General features: G+C 46.4%; 1 pseudogene; it reads left to right on the forward strand.

The window, feature by feature from the left end:
• Nucleotides 1-16,935, forward strand: part of LOC135518904 (dnaJ homolog subfamily B member 6-like) — a 54,436-nt pseudogene that overhangs the window by 22,762 nt on the left and 14,739 nt on the right.

Below are 16,935 nucleotides of genomic sequence, written 5' to 3' on the forward strand. Positions count from 1 at the left end.
TCTTCATGTCAGGCCCTTCCCCTGTCATCCCCCCCGTCACCCGCTGTCATCCGCTGTCATCCGCTCTTCACCCCCTGTCATTGAGGAAAGTACGAGTGAGATGTACGAGTCCTACTTATGGTATGTTAAATTGACTGTAGTATAGGTATGTGTGGTATCAGTTGTTATATTGAGAAGTGTCAAATAAATGCATCTACGTACTTATAAGTGGATATGCAGGCTCTATTCTTTTTTTAAATCTAGGCATCTTTATTCATGTAGTTTACTCATCTCTGTTTCCCTATGACAGTGCAGAAGTAGTAACACAACCTGTCCAGTAGATGGCGAGGTGTAAACGGTGCCTGGTCAAATCACAGAAAGGCCGGATTGTGACATCTGGATCAGAATGATCCTATCTGATTATTTTCTGAAAAATAAAAAATAAATCAAAAAATAAAAAGTCTTAAAAAACAGCGAGATTGAATCTGATTGTACTATAGGAAAACACAGGACTACAGAACCCGGATATTTATAAACCCAGATGTACATTTTTTTTTAAAACATTTTTTAGCCCAGGTGGTGAACCAGATCTGGGAGAGATAATGTCTAGCCACCATAGTTCTCTTCGCACTTGGACTGGGCGCGTTATCACACCCTTGCAATTACAATTGTTTCACCTTAGAGCTTTATGCTTTCAACCCGCCTCCATTTACTTCTTCGAAAGAAGGGCGTTTCCACTGTTTATGTCCAGCATCTACTTGGATAGAAGGTGTATGGCACAAGAGTGACTAAGACTTTGTGTCCTCCTGCAATTAATTGCACCTTCATTGGCGTATACCGTGATTGGCCGTAACTCAGAAGGGTGATGCTGTAGGAACGACCTCGGTTCCGGGAGACCAGGAAGAGCGGTACGTTCGTGACCAATCGGCAGAGGCATTGTGGCTCTTTTGTTTATGGAGGTCGAGCTGTTCAGCTCATTCGCCACTCGACCTGTCTGTCTCCGACAGACGCTTTGTGATTGGATACTTTGAGCTTGTGACCCCGCCCTAAGACGTGACATCTCACTGTATTCTCATAGAACCGGGGGTTTACGCAAGTAAAGTTTTTTATAGAGTTGTCTACAATTACATCATCTATTCTATTCTGTTCTGTTTTTGATCAACAATGTTGGTAGTGTCCATATTAATCAATCAAAATGTATGTATCCCTTCTCTCCTTCCCTCCCACCAGGCTCCAGTAGCCATCCCGCTCCAGAAGACTTCCCAGGGTTCACCTTTACATTCGGAGTCCAGAGGAAGTGTTTCAGGAATTCTTTGGAGGCCAGGATCCTTTTGCAAATTTCTTCGGTGGGTCTGACCAATATCCTACGGTCCTTCAACAATATCCTACGGTCCTTCAACAATATCTCCGTCTTTATGTGTTCCTTGGTCGAGGGTAAATCTGACCGGGAAACCAGTCCGTAGGGGAATCGCAGCAGTTCACACAAAGTAGAACACTACTTGCTTCTTCTATTTTTCATAGTCTCTCTGTTATCACTGTCCTCATAGTCTCTCTGTTATCCCTGTCCTCACAGTCTCTCTGTTATCACTGTCCTCATAGTCTCTCTGTTATCACTGTCCTCATAGTCTCTCTGTTATCCCTGTCCTCACAGTCTCTCTGTTATCACTGTCCTCATAGTCTCTCTGTTATCACTGTCCTCATAGTCTCTCTGTTATCACTGTCCTCATAGTCTCTCTGTTATCACTGTCCTCATAGTCTCTCTGTTATCCCTGTCCTCACAGTCTCTCTGTTATCACTGTCCTCATAGTCTCTGTTATCACTGTCCTCAGTCTCTCTGTTATCACTGTCTCAGTCTCTCTGTTATCACTGTCCTCAGTCTCTCTGTTATCACTGTCCTCAGTCTCTCTGTTATCACTGTCCTCATAGTCTCTCTGTTATCACTGTCCTCATAGTCTCTCTGTTATCTCTGTCCTCAGTCTCTCTGTTATCTCTGTCCTCATAGTCTCTCTGTTATCACTGTCCTCATCTCTCTGTTATCTGTCCTCAGTCTCTCTGTCCTCAGTCTCTCTGTTATCTCTGTCCTCAGTCTCTCTGTCCTCAGTCTCTCTGTTATCCCTGTCCTCAGTCTCTCTGTCCTCAGTCTCTCTGTTATCCCTGTCCTCAGTCTCTCTGTCCTCAGTCTCTCTGTTATCACTGTCCTCAGTCTCTCTGTTATCCCTGTCCTCAGTTATCTCTGTCCTCAGTCTCTCTGTTATCCTGTCCTCAGTCTCTCTGTTATCTCTCTGTCCTCATCTCTGTCCTCAGTCTCTCTGTCCTCAGTCTCTCTGTTATCCCTGTCCTCAGTCTCTCTGTCCTCAGTCTCTCTGTTATCTCTGTCCTCAGTCTCTCTGTCCTCAGTCTGTTATCCTGTCCTCATAGTCTCTCTGTTATCACTGTCCTCAGTCTCTGTTATCCCTGTCATCAGTCTGTCCTCAGTCCTGTCCTCAGTCTCTCTGTCCTAGTCCTCTGTTATCTCTGTCCTCTCAGTCCTCGGAGGAGGGATGCACAGTGGCTTCCATCATCCTGGCACTCCTCGGCCCACAGTTTTTCTCCTTCCCTCTGCTGGAGGTCCGTAATAAAACAATATCTGGATCCCAAATGTCACCCTCCCTGTTATCACTACTTCACTGCGCTGATAGTCTCACCCTATTCTGTTGTAGAGAATCATTTGGGACTTCTATAATAAGAGGGGCTTAACCATTTATGACACAGTTACAACACAATTCTATCAGCTCCAGTCACAGTATAGTTTATCTGACTGATCCTCGTCCTCCCTCCTTCACAGTGCATGACTTCCCCTCTTCCCCCCTCCTTCACAGTGCATGACTTCCCCTCTTCCTCCCTCCTTCACAGTGCATGACTTCACCTCTTCCTCATCCTCCCTCCTTCACAGTGCATGACTTCACCTCTTCCTCGTCCTCCCTCCTTCACGGTGCATGACTTCCCCTCTTCCTCCCTCCTTCACAGTGCATGACTTCAACTCTTCCTCGTCCTCCCTCCTTCACGGTGCATGACTTCACCTCTTCCTCCTCCTCCTCACGGTGCATCCTTCACGGTGCATGATTCACCTCACCTCCTTCACAGTCCTCCTCCCTCCTTCACAGTGCATGACTATCCTTCCTCCCTCCTCCCTCCTTCACAGTCATGACTTTATCACTCTTCCTCCCTCCTCCTCACGGTGCATGACTTCTCTTCTCCCTCCTTCACAGTGCATGACTTCACCTCTTCCTCCTCCTCCTCCTTCACGGTGCTGACTTCACCTCTCAGTCCCTCCTTCTGCATGACTTCATCTTCCTCCTCCTCCCTCCTTCACGGTGCATGACTTCCCCTCTTCCTCCTTCACCTCCTCCCTCCTTCACAGTGCAGTGCATGACTCTCTTCCTCGTCCTCCCTCCTTCACGGTGCATGACTTCACCTCTTCCTCTTTCCCTCCTTCACAGTGCATGACTTCACCTCTTCCTCCTCCTCCCTCCTTCACGGTGCATGACTTCATCTTCCTCTCCTCCCTCCTTCACAGTGCATGACTTCACAGTTCACCTCTTCCTCCCTCCTTCACAGTGCATGACTTCCCTCTTCCTCCTCCTTCACGGTGCATGACTTCACCTCTTCCTCCCCCTCCTTCACGGTGCATGACATCCTCCCTCCTTCACAGTGCACTTCACCTCTTCCTCCTCCTCCCTCCTTCACAGTGCATGACTTCACCTCCCTCCCTCCCTCCTTCACAGTGCATGACTTCACCTCTTCCTCCCTCCCTCCTTCACGGTGCATGACTTTCTTCCTCCCTCCTTCACAGTGCCTTCCTCTCCTCCTCCCTCCTTCCCCAGTGAGACTTCACCTCTTCCTCATCCTCCCTCCTTCACAGTGCATGACTTCACCTCTTCCTCCTCCCTCCTTCAAATGACTTCCTCTTCCTCCCTCCTTCACGGTGCATGACTTCACCTTCTCCTCCTCCTCCTTCACGTGCATGACTCACCCTATTCCTCCCTCCTTCACAGTGCATGACTTCACCTCTTCCTCCTCCTCCTTTCACAGTGCATGACTTCACCTCTTCCGCCTCCTCCCTCCTTCACGGTGCATGACTGCGCTGACTAGTGCATGACTTCACCTCTTCCTCCTCCTCCCGCCTTCACGGTGGACACCCTATTCTGTGCATGACTTCCCTCTTCCTCTCCTCCCTCCTTCACGGTGCATGACTTCCCTCTCTTCCTCCCTCCTTCACAGTGCATGACATTTCCTTCCTCCCTCCTTCACGGTGCATGACTTCAACGGTGCATGACTTCCCTCTTCCTCCCTCCTTCACGGTATGACTTCCCCTCTTCCTCCCTCCTTCACAGGCATTTCAACAGTGCATGACTTCCCCTCTTCCTCCCTCCTTCACAGTGCATGACTTCACCTCTTCCTCCTCTCCCTCTTCACAGTTACAACTTCACCTCTTCCTCCCCTCTTCAAGGTGCACGACTTCACCTCTTCCTCCTCTTTCACAGTGCAATTCTCTTCCTCCCCCTTCACAGTGCATGACTTCCAGTGCACTTCACCGCTTCCTCCTCCTCCTCCCTCTTTCACAGTGCATAGTTTATTCCTCCTCCCTCTTTCAAGGTGACTGACTTCACCTCTTCCTCCTCCCTCTTTCACAGTGCATGACTTCACCTCTCTTCCCCACGGTGCATGACTTCACCTCTTCCTCCCTCCTTCACAGTGCATGACTTCACCCTCTTCCTCCCTCCTTCACAGTGCATGACTTCACCTCTTCCTCATCCTCCCTCTTCCTCCTCCTCCCTCCTTCACAGTGCATGACTCACAGTGCATGACTTCACCTCTTCCTCCTCCCTCTTTCACCGTGCATGACTCCTCTCCTCCTCCCTCCTTCACGGTGCATGACTTCCCCTCTTCCTCCCTCCTTCACAGTGCATGACTTCAACTCTTCCTCCTCCCTCCTCCTCACGGCATGACTGCATGACTTCCCTCTTCCTCCTCCTCCTTCACGGTGCATGACTTCACCTCTTCCTCCCTCCTCAGTCCTTCACAGTGCATGACTTCACCTCCTTCCTCCTGCATGACTCCCCCTTCTTCCCTCACAGTGCATGACTTCACCTCTTCCTCCTCTCCTCCCTCCTTCACAGTGCTCAACTCTCCTCCTCCTCCTCCCTCTTTCACAGTGCACGACTTCACCTCTTCCTCCTCCCTCTTTCAAGGTGCATGACTTCCCCTCTTCCTCCCTCCTTTCACAGTGCAGTGTGCATGACTTCACCTCTTCCTCCCTCCTTCACAGTGCATGACTCCACCTCTTCCTCCTCGTCCTCCCTCCTTCACAGTGCATGACTTCAACCTTCCTCCTCCTCCTCCCTCCAGTGCACGACTTCACCTCTTCCTCCTCCCTCTTTCACAGTGCATGACTTCACCCCTCTTCACTCTTCACCTCTTCCTCCTCACAGTGCACGACTTCAACTCTTCCTCCTCCTCCTCCCTTTTCACAGTGCACGACTTCACCTCTTCCTCCTCCCTCTTTCAAGGTGCACGACTTCACCTCTTCCTCCTCCCTCTTTCACAGTGCACAACTTCACCTCTTCCTCCTCCCTCTTTCACAGACTTCACCTCTTCCTCCCTCCTTCCATGACTCCCTCTTCCTCCTCCTCCCTCCTTCACAGTGCATGACTTCACCTCTTCCTCCTCCCTCCTTCACAGTGCATGACTTCACCTCTTCCTCCTCCTCCCTCTTTCACAGTGCACTTCACCTTCTCCCTCTTTCACCGTCCTTCCCTCTTCCTCCCTCCTTCACGGTGCACCGGTGCAATGACTTCCTCTTCCTCCCTCCTTCACGGTGCATGACTTCCCCTCTTCCTCCCTCCTTCACGGTGCATGACTTCCCTTCTCCCTCCTCCATGACTTAACCTCCTTCACAGTGCATGACTTCACCCCTTCCTCCCTCCTTCACAGTGCATGACTCCACCATGACTTCCTCCTCTTCCTCCCTCCTTCACAGTGCACGACTTCAACTCTTCCTCCTCCTCCTCCCTCTTTCACAGTGCACTTCACCTCTTCCTCCTCCCTCTTTCAAGGTGCACGACTTCACCTCTTCCTCCTCCCCCTTTCACAGTGCATGACTTCACCTCTTCCTCCTCCCTTCACAGTGCATGACTTCACCTCTTCCTCCCTCCTTCACGGTGCATGACTCCCCTCTTCCTCCTCTCCTTCCCTCCTTCACAGTGCATGACTTCTCTTCCTCCTCCTCCTCCCTCTTTCACAGTGCATGACTTCACCTCTTCCTCCCTCCTTCACAGGTGACTCCATGACTTTCCCTCTTCCTCTTCCTCCTCCTTTTCACAGGTGCACTTCACCTCTTCCTCCTCCCTCTTTCACAGTGCACTTCACCTCTTCCTCCTCCTCTCCCTCCTTTCACGGCATGACATGACTTCCCCTCTTCCTCCCTCCTTCACAGTGCATGACTTCACCTCTTCCTCCCTCCTCTTCACGGTGCATGACTTCCCTCTTCCTCCCTCCTTCACGGTGCATGACTTCACCTCTTCCTCCCTCCTTCACGGTGCATGACTTCACCCTCTTCCTCCTCCCATCCTTCACGGTGCATGACTTCCCCTCTTCCTCCCTCCTTCACAGTGCATGACTTCACCTCTTCCTCCTCTCCTTCACAGTGCATGACTTCACCTCTTCCTCCTCCCCTTTCACAGTGCATGACTTCCCCCTCTTCCTCCCTCCTTCACGGTGCACTGACTTCCCTCTTCTCCTCCTCCTCCCTCTTTCACGGTGCATGACTTCCCCTCTTCCTCCCTCTCTTCACGGTGCATGACTTCACAGTGCATGACTTCCCTCTTCCCTCCTTTCACAGTGCATGACTTCACCCCTTCCTCCCTCCTTCACAGTGCATGACTTCTTCCTCCTCTCGTCCTCCCTCCTTCACAGTGCTCAACTCTTCCTCCTCCTCCTCCCTCTTTCACAGTGCACGACTTCACCTCTTCCTCCTCCCTCTTTCAAGGTGCATGACAGTGCACAACTTCACCTCTTCCTCCTCCCTCTTTCACAGTGCATGACTTCACCTCTTCCTCCCTCCTTCACAGTGCATGACTTCACAGTGCACGACTCTTCCTCCTCCTCCCTCCTTCACAGTGCACGACTTCACCTCTTCCTCCTCCCTCTTTCAAGACTTCACCTCTTCCTCCTCCCTCCACAGTGCCTTCACAGTGCATGTGCACTTCACCTTCCTCTCCTCCTCCTCCTCACTCTTCCCCTTCCCTCCCTTTTCACGGTGCATGACTTCCCCTTCCTCCCTCCCTTCCCTTCCACGGTGCATGACTTCCCCTTTCCTCCCCCTTCACGGTGCACGACTTCCCCTCTTCCTCTCTCCTCCTTCACTTCTTCCTCCTTCCTCCCTCCTTCACAGTGCATGACTTCACCATGACTTCCTCCTCCCTCCTTCACAGTTCCCTCTTCCTCCTCCCTCTTTCACAGTGCACGACTTCACCTCTTCCTCCTCCCCTTTCAAGGTGCATGACTTCCCTCTTCCTCCTCCCTCCTTCACAGTGCACAACTTCACCTCTTCCTCCTCCTTCACAGTGCATGACCACTCCTCCCTCACAGTGCATGACTCCACCTCTTCCTCCTCGTCCCTCCCTCCTTCACTTCAACTTCAACTCTTCCTCCTCCTCCCCTCTTTCACAGTGCTTCACCTCTTCCTCCTCCCTCTTTCAAGGTGCACGACTTCACCTCTTCCTCCTCCCTCTTTCACAGTTCACCTCTTCCTCCTCCCTCTTTCACAGTGCATGACTTCACCTCTTCCTCCCTCCCTCCCAGTGCACGACTTCACCTCTTCCTCCTCACAGTGCACGACTTCACCTCTTCCTCCTCCCTCTTTCAAGGTGCACAGTGCACGACTTCACCTCTTCCTCCTCCCTCCACAGTCACGACTTCACCTCACAGTGCACCTCTTCCTCCCTCCTTCACAGACTTCACCTCTTCCTCCCTCCTCCCTCTTTCACAGTGCACGACTTCACCTCTTCCTCCTCCTCCACAGGTGCACGACTTCTTTCCTCCTCCCTCTTTCACAGTGCACGACTTCACCTCTTCCTCCCTCTTTCACAGTGCACGACTTCACCTCTTCCTCCTCGTCCTCCCTCTTTCACAGTGCACGACTTCACCTCTTCCTCCTCCTCCCTCTTTCACAGTGCACGACTTCACCTCTTCCTCCTCCCTCTTTCACAGTGCACGACTTCACCTCTTCCTCCTCCTTCTTTCACAGTGCACGACTTCACCTCTTCCTCCTCCTCCTCCCTCTTTCACAGTGCACGACTTCACCTCTTCCTCCTCCCTCTTTCACAGTGCACGACTTCACCTCTTCCTCCTCCCTCTTTCACAGTGCACGACTTCACCTCTTCCTCCTCCCTCTTTCACAGTGCACGACTTCACCTCTTCCTCCTCCTCCTCCTCCTCCCTCTTTCACAGTGCACGACTTCACCTCTTCCTATTCCTCCTCCCTCTTTCACAGTGCACGACTTCACCTCTTCCTCGTCCTCCATGGCTGGAATGGATTGGATGGACAGCATCGCAGGAGGGATGGGGAATTTCAAGTCTGTCTCCACCTCTACGCGTGTCATCAACGGCAAACGCACCGCCACCAAGAAGTCAGTAAATCTGCATCCCAATTTACACCATAAACCCTATTTAGTGTAAAACAAATGGTACCATTTGTTCCTGCGTTTGTGTCTCTGCATGGTCATGTGAGGGAAACATGTTTACTGGTTCCCTCAATATGATGATATGGGCGGTGACTGACTGTTCTTGTCAACAGGATCAAAGAAAACGGTCAAGAGAGAACAGAGATTGAGGAAGACGGGGTCTTGAAGACGGTGCTCATCAATGGTAATCCATCCACCCTTTGTGTCTCTCCCTCCCCTCATTCAGTCCCTTGTCAACTGTTCCTGACTAGCTGTGTCTGGGTTATTCTTCCTCCTATCCCCCTCCTAACCACCTCCTAACTCAGTACTACCTGACATGATGACTCCTTGCTGTCCCCAGTCCACCTGGCCGTGCTGCTGCTCCAGTTTCAACTGTTCTGCCTTATTATTATTGGACCATGCTGGTCATTTATGAACATTTGAACATCTTGGCCATGTTCTGTTATAATCTCCACCCGGCACAGCCGGAAGAAGACTGGCCACCCCACATAGCCTGGTTCCTCTCTAGGTTTCTTCCTAGGTTTTGGCCTTTCTAGGGAGTTTTTCCTAACCACCGTGCTTCTACACCTGCATTGCTTGCTGTTTGGGGTTTTAGGCTGGGTTTCTGTACAGAACTTTGAGATATCAGCTGATGTACGATGTGCTATATAAATACATTTGATTTGATTACTAACCCCCTCCTAACCACCTCCTGTCCCCCTCCTGTCTCCCTCCTAACCCTCTCCTGTCCCCCTCCTAACTCCCTCCTGTCCCCTTCCTAACCCCCTCCTGTCTCTCTCCTGTCCCCCTCCTAACCCCCTCCTGTCTCTCTCCTGTCCCCCTCCTAACCCCCTCCTGTCTCTCTCCTGTCCCCCTCCTGTTCCCCCTCCTGTCCCCCTCCTGTCTCTCTCCTGTCCCTCTCCTAACCCCCGCTTGCCCCCCTCCTAACCCCCTCCTGTTCCCCTCCTAACCCCCTCCTGTCCCCTTCCTTTCCCCCAGGTGTGGAGGATGAGTTGGCCTTGGCTCTGGAGCTCAGCAAGAGAGACCACCTGCCCCCTAGCCAACCCTCACAGCCTCCCAGGCAACACCTTCAGCAGCAGGCAGAGAGGGCATTACCTGTGGAGCTCCAGACCCATCCACACCGACCCGGCTCCGGCCCCCGGTCTATGGCCCAGCGCTCCTTCAGCTCAGCCCCCTACTTCCACTACCCTGACGTCCCCAGGGAGGAAGAGGATGATGATGACGATCTCCAGATGGCCCTGGCCTACAGCCTGTCTGAGATGGAGGCCCAGCAGAGAGCGTCGGCTTCAGCACCAGACGTCATCTCAGGTGCTGGGGGTGTGGTGATGGTAGAGGTTGGGGGTGAGGCGGGGGATGGGGTGGGGAGAGTGGTCCTAGACCTTGGCCCAGGCCAGTCAACAGCACCAAAGAAGAGGTCAGGGTCAGGGGACATGTCACCACACAGCAGCCCCTCTCCACTGGACCACAGCGGGCTCCTCAACCACCTCCAGGAGCAGGGAGCCACTGAGGAGCCGGCTGCTAAAACCACCAGCAGCACCACTGTGAAAAATACAAAGTGTGGTTGTATGGTGTGTTGAGTGTGTGTGGTGAGTGTGTGTGTGTGTGGTGAGTGTGTTTGTATGGTGAGTGAGTGTGTGAGTGTATGGTGAGTGTGTGTGTGGTGTGTGATGTGTGTGAGTGTATGGTGTGTGTGTGAGTGAGTGTGTGAGTGTATGGTGTGTGTGTGAGTGAGTGTGTGAGTATATGGTGAGTGTGTGTGTGGTGTGTGTGTGATGTGTGTGAGTGTATGGTGTGTGTGTGTGAGTGTATGGTGTGTGTGTGTGAGTGTATGGTGAGTGAGTGTGTGAGTGAGTGTGTGAGTGTGTGTGTGAGTGTGTGTGAGTGAGTGTGAGTGTATGGTGTGTGTGAGTGAGTGTATGGTGAGTGAGTGTGTGAGTGTATGGTTTGAGTGTATGGTGTGTGTGTGTGAGTGTATGGTGTGAGTGAGTGAGTGTGTGTGTTCTCAGACATCAAACTCTACTCCGGTGTTTATGTGTTGTTGCCCTTTCTGAAGTGTGTGCCATGCCTTGGCCCATTAGATGTATATAACGCTGTCCTAGGGCCTTGTACAGTGTTGTTGTGTTGTGACTGCCTTGCTGTGTTCTCTCAGATGGCCACTTTTCACAATGTAGCCAACCAGCCAATAAATCTCCAATGATCCCAGTTTACAGTATGTCTGTATATCAAGTCTGGGGGTCACAATTAACATCATGTGCCAAGTCCACAGTCCCTTTTCTAAAGGAGCGTAGAAATAGAATGTCTATGAGTTTACCTGCCAAAATGCCGTGGTCAGACGGGCTTTTTCACCCTTTCTACTCATTCTATTTCTAGGGGTTGGATATAATTCACTCGGAACAAAAACGTGCACTTTTATTGTCACATGCACACGTTTAAAAAAAATAAAAAAATCTTTACATTTATTTTGAATTTTACCCCTGTTTATGGTATCCAATTGTTAGTAGTTACGATCTTTTCTCATTGCTACAACTCCCGTACGGGTTTGGGAGAGACGAAGGTCGAGAGACATGCGTCCTCCGATACACGACCCAACCAAGCCGTACAGCTTCTTAACACAGAGCGCATCCAACCCGGAAGCCAGCTGCACCAATGTATCGGAGGAAACACCGTGCACCTGGCGACCTGGTTAGCGTGCACTGCACCCGGCCCGCCACAGGAGTCGCTAGTGCGCGATGAGACAAGGACATCCCTACCGGCCAAACCCTCCCTAACGCGGACGACTCTGGGCCAATTGTGCATCGCTCCATGGACCTCCCGGTCGCGGCCGGCTGCGACAGAGCCTGGGCTCGAACCCAGAGTCTCTGGTGGTACAGCTAGCACTGCGATGCAGGCGCCCTAGACCACTGCACCACCCGGGAGGCTACGTGCACACATTTGATTGTCACGTGCACACATTTGATTGTCACGTGCACACATTTGATTGTCACGTGCACACATTTGATTGTCACGTGCACACATTTGATTGTCACGTGCACACGTTTGATTGTCACGTGCACACGTTTTATTGTCAAGTGCACAAGTACAGTGAATTGCTTAACTTGCGAGCTCTACCCAACAGTGCAGTAATCAATATCAAAATATTATAACTAAAAATAAAAACATTAGAATTAAGAAATTAAAGAGTAAGCTTTATACAGGGTCAGTGTTCAGTACCTCAGAGAGGAAGCTTTATACTGGCTCAGTGTTCAGTACCTCAGAGAGGAAGCTTTATACTGGCTCAGTGTTCAGTACCTCAGAGAGGAAGCTGTGTACAGGGTCACTGCCAGTACCACATTTACAATGTGCAGGGGTAATGGAGTATTGAGGTAGATATGGACATATAGGCAGGGATACTGGAGTATTGAGGTAGATATGGACATATAGTCAAGGATACTGGAGTATTGAGGTAGATATGGACATATAGTCAAGGATACTGGAGTATTGAGGTAGATATGGACATATAGTCAGGGATACTGGCGTATTGAGGTAGATATGGACATATAGTCAGGGATACTGGAGTATTGAGGTAGATATGGACATATAGTCAGGGATACTGGAGTATTGAGGTAGATATGGCCATATACGCAGGGATACTGGAGTATTGAAGTAGATATGGACATATAGTCAGGGATACTGGAGTATTGAGGTAGATATGGACATATAGTCAGGGATACTGGACTATTGAGGTAGATATGGACATATAGTCAGGGATACTGGAGTATTGAAGTAGATATGGACATATAGTCAGGGATACTGGAGTATTGAAGTAGATATGGACATATAGTCAGGGATACTGGAGTATTGAGGTAGATATGGACATATAGTCAGGGATACTGGAGTATTGAGGTAGATATGGACATATAGTCAGGGATACTGGAGTATTGAGGTAGATATGGACATATAGTCAGGGATACTGGAGTATTGAGGTAGATATGGACATATAGTCAAGGATACTGGAGTATTGAGGTAGATATGGACATATAGTCAGGGATACTGGCGTATTGAGGTAGATATGGACATATAGTCAGGGATACTGGCGTATAAAGGGATTTCTTGAAAGTGACTGGTAGCAGAAAATAATGACTGGTATATAAATAATAATATTAATAATGATAATAATATTATTATGAATAATGATAATGCTAATATTTAATAATGATAATAATGATAATGCTAATATTTAATAATGATAATAATGATAATGCTAATATTTAATAATGATAATGCCAATATTTAATAATGATAATAATGATAATGCTAATATCTAATAATGATAATAATGATAATGCTAATATTTAATAATGATAATAATGATAATGCTAATAATAAAACTGATAATAACACCAATGATCATAATAATAATAATATTATGAATAATAATAATGATAATGATAATATTATTAATAATAAAATAATATAAATAACAATAACGATAATAATGATAATATCAATAATAATTATGATAATAATAATGAACATATAATGATAATATTAATAATAATAATGATAATAATAATGATAATATTAATGAACATATAATGATAATATTAATAATAATAATGATAATAATAATGATAATATTAATAATAATTATGATAATAATGGTAATATATGGTAATGGTAATATAATTATGATAACAATAATGATCACATAATGATAATGTTAATAATAATGATAATATTAATGATAATTATGATAACAATAATGATAATATTAATAATAATTATGATAACAATGGTAATATAACGATAATAATGATAATATTAATAATATGATAATGATAATAATAATAATGATAATATTAATGATAATTATGATAATAATAATGATAATATTAATAATAATTATGATAATAATGGTAATATAACGATAATAATGATAATATTAATAATATGATAATGATAATAATAATAATGATAATATTAATGATAATTATGATAATAATAATGAACATATAATGATAATATTAATAATAATAATGATAATAATGATAATAATAATGATAATAGTAATAATAATGATGATGATAATAATAATGATAATATAAGTACTAATGATAATGATAATATTAATACCAACGATACTATTAATAATAATAATGTTCATAATAGTGATCATAATTATAATAATAACAATGATAATGATAATAATCATAACAATGATAATGATAATAATGATAATAATTATAATAATAATCAACGGTATGGCATGAGAATAAGTTGTGGGTTCATGTTAGTGTGTGTGTGAGGTGGTGAGTGTGTGGTGGTGTGTGTGTGTGAGAGTGTATGTGTCTGGGGGTTAGTGTGAGTGTGTGTGTGGTGAGTGCGTGGTGGTGAGTGCGTGGTGGTGAGTGCGTGGTGGTGAGTGCGTGGTGGTGAGTGCGTGGTGGTGAGTGCGTGGTGGTGAGTGCGTGGTGGTGAGTGCGTGGTGGTGAGTGCGTGGTGGTGAGTGTGTGGTGGTGAGTGTGTGGTGGTGAGTGTGTGGTGGTGAGTGCGTGGTGGTGAGTGTGTGGTGGTGAGTGTGTGGTGGTGAGTGTGTGGTGGTGAGTGCGTGGTGGTGAGTGTGTGGTGGTGGGTGTGTCCGGGTGTGTGTGTGTCAGTGTAGGTGTGTTTTCACAGTGAGGGATGGAGGGAGGTCTTCACATGTTTAGTTAACCAGCATTTACACTGCCTTTAGAAAGTATTCATACCTCTAGACTTATTCCACATTTTGGTATGTGGAATAAGAGTTCAAAATTAATAAATAAAAAATAATTCTCACCAATCTTCACCCATCCGTCAATACATGTTAGAATCACATTTGGCCGTGATTACAGCTGTGAGTCTTCCTGGGTAAGTCTCTATGAGCTTTTCCCATCTGGATTGTATCATATTATTCTTTAAAAAAACTTCAAGCTCTGTCAAGTTGGTTGTTGATCGTTTCTAGACAGCCATTTTAAAGGTTTGCCATATATTTTCCATCAGAATTAAGTCCAAACTGTAAGTAGTCTTCTTGGTAAGCAAGATTTGGCCTTGTGTTTTAGGTTATTATCCTAATGAAAGGTGAATTCATCTCGCAGTGTCTGGTGGAAACCAGGTGTTCCTCTATGATTTTGTATGTGCTTAGCTCCTTCCTTTCCGTGAATTTCTTTTATCCTAAAATACTCTCCAGTCCTTAATGATTACAAGCATACCCATAACATGATGCAGCCACCACTATGCTTGAAAATATGGAGAGTGGTACTCAGTAATGTGTTGTGTTGTATTCATAACCCTTTGTATTTAGGACAAAAAGTGAATTGCTTTGCCACATTTTTTGCAGGATTATTTTAGTGCCTTGTTGCAAACAAGATGCATGTTTTGAATGTTTTTTTGTTGTTGTTGAACAGGCTTCCTTATTTTCAATCTGTCATTTAGGTTAGTATTATGGAGTAACTACAATGTTGTTTATCCATACTCAGTTTTCTCCTATCACAGCCATTCAACTCTGTAACTGTTTTATAGTCACCATTGGCTTCATGGTGAAATCCCTGAGCGGTTTCCTTCCTCTCTGGCAACTGAGTTAGGAAGGATGCCTGTAACTTTGTATGCCTGTAACTCTGTGTGTATTGATTAACCATCTAAAGTGTAATTAATAACTTCACTATGCTCAAATGGATATTCAGTATCTGCTTTTGATTTTTTTTTTTACCCATCTGCCAATAGGTGCCCTTCATTGCGAGGCATTAAAAAAACCTCCCTGATCATTATGGTTGAATCTGTGTTTGAAATTCACTGCTCGACCTTACAGATAATTGTATGTGTGGGGTACAGAGATGAGCTAGTCATTCAAAAATAATGTCAAACACTATTATTGTGCACATTGTGAGTCCATGCAACTTTATTATGTGACTTTATAAGCACATTTGTACTCCTGAACGTATTCAGGCTTACCATAACAAAGGGCTTTAATATTTATTAACTCAGGACATTTCAGCTTTTAATTTTTTATCCTTTTCGAAAAACATAATTCGCTTATGTGGTCATTGGCTCAGCATAGTCCAGGTTAGAGGAGGGTTTGCTCAGGGCAGCCCGTCATTGAAAAATAAGAAATTGTTCTTAACTGACTTGACATGTTACATAAAGGTTAAACAAATAGCCTCAACAGCACTCTGTAGGGTAGAGCCACGGTGTTGCCGGAGGACAGCTAGCTTCCGTCCTCCTCTTGGTACATTGACTTCAATACAAATCCCAGGAGGCTCATGGTTCTCACCCCCTTCCATAGACTTACTCAGTAATTATGACAACTGCCAGAGGCCATCTTCCAACCTATCAGAGCTCTTGCAGCATGACCTGACATGTTGTCCAACCAATCAAAGGATCAGAGAAATAACCTAGTACTGAAAGCATAAGCTACAGCTAGCTAGCACTGCAGTGCATCAAATGTGGCGAGTAGTTGACTCAGAGAGAAAGTCAATAATTGAACAGTTTTAGAACAACTTAATTTCTTTACAAATTAAGGAGAAGAGAAATGTAGTAATCCACTATAAGTTTCACTCATTTAGCTAGTAAATGCAGTTTAGTTATTCAAACACCCTGCTCAAACAGAGGAATGCTATGTTAGCTAGCTGGCTATGACTATCCAACACAATACTGAAACTTTTCCAAGTCAAGCTTTTGGCTTTATTAATTGAATGCCACCGGAGGCCGCCGGTGTATCTGCTTACTGATTATACACGGTTACTGCATGGTTGTAACGGATTTGTTCTGTTAGCTATGACTAAGACGTTACTTTAGCTAATATGGGGACAACGATGTAGGCTGTGTTTTTTTCCGCTTGGTCACACACAGCTGATGTGTTGTTCATTGAGGTCCACAAACAAACGTGTGAGAGGAGGAGATTGTTGCTCTGAAAGTGACCTTGTTCTGATGGCACGTTGGGTTAGCTAATCCAAGTTTATCATTTTAAAAGGCTAATTGATCATTAGAAAACCCCTTTTACAATTTTGTTAGCACAGCTGAACACTGTTGGTCTGATTAAAGAAGCAATAAAACTGACCTTCTTTAGACTAGTTGAGTATCTGGAGCATCAGCATTTGTGGGTTCGATTACAGGCTCAAAATGGCTAGAAACAAAGAACTTTCTTCTGAAAACTCGTCAGTCTATTGTCGTGGAAATTTCCTTAATTACCAAATGATGAGAGAGCAAATCACACACCAGTCAGAGTTATGCTTAATCT

This window comes from Oncorhynchus masou, chromosome 29, assembly GCF_036934945.1.
Source record: "Oncorhynchus masou masou isolate Uvic2021 chromosome 29, UVic_Omas_1.1, whole genome shotgun sequence".
Lineage (NCBI taxonomy): Eukaryota > Metazoa > Chordata > Actinopteri > Salmoniformes > Salmonidae > Oncorhynchus > Oncorhynchus masou.